The sequence below is a fragment of the Mus caroli genome, chromosome 7 (genome assembly GCF_900094665.2).
Source record: "Mus caroli chromosome 7, CAROLI_EIJ_v1.1, whole genome shotgun sequence".
Classification (NCBI taxonomy): domain Eukaryota; kingdom Metazoa; phylum Chordata; class Mammalia; order Rodentia; family Muridae; genus Mus; species Mus caroli.
Window position 1 is genome coordinate 3,331,195 of NC_034576.1, and position 835 is coordinate 3,332,029.

At 40.6% G+C, this 835-nt stretch overlaps 1 pseudogene; it reads left to right on the forward strand.

Moving 5' to 3' along the window:
- The first annotated feature begins 4 nt into the window (after window positions 1–4).
- LOC110297360 lies at window positions 5–539 on the forward strand (annotated as a pseudogene).
- The last annotated feature ends 296 nt before the right edge of the window (window positions 540–835 follow it).

Sequence of the window (835 nt, forward strand, 5' to 3'; positions counted from 1 at the left end):
GCGTGCAAAGCTGTTCCGGTTTGCTTCAGAGAATGACCTCCCAGAATGGAAGGAGCGAGGCACTGGAGACGTCAAGCTTCTGAAGCACAAGGAGAAAGGGACCATCCGCCTTCTTATGAGGAGGGACAAAACCTTGAAGATATGCGCCAACCACTATATTACACCAATGATGGAGCTGAAGCCGAATGCTGGCAGTGACCGAGCCTGGGTCTGGAATACCCACGCAGACTTTGCTGACGAGTGCCCCAAGCCTGAGCTGCTTGCCATCCGCTTCCTAAATGCTGAGAATGCACAAAAGTTCAAAACAAAGTTTGAAGAATGCAGGAAAGAAATTGAAGAGAGAGAAAAGAAAGGACCAGGCAAAAATGATAATGCCGAAAAGGTGGCCGAGAAGCTGGAAGCCCTTTCAGTGAGGGAGGCCAAAGAGGAGGCTGAAGAGAAGTCTGAGGAGAAGCAATGAATCACTCTTGTCTTTTTCCTTTCCGTTTCTTTTTAAAATTTGCCCTACCCTTTAAGGTTTGTTTTTCTGTTTTTTTTTTTACAAGGGACTTTATAAAAACTGAATTCCAATCTTCAGGTTGTTTTTTTGTTTTGTTTTGTTTTTTTTAAACTTTTTTTTCTTCCAAGTTTTGACACCATTGAACATGACTTCAGAAATCCATTCCCCAGTCATGAAAATGTACTGTGCTAACTTTCTTTTCCATAGTGGAAACACTTATTTATAGTCATCAAAAAGAGTGAATAAAAATGCCTTTGAAAACCTGAAAAAAAAAATAGAGGCCATATAACAACAGATACAACAGGAATAAGGTTATTTATTATGTCAAATCCTATC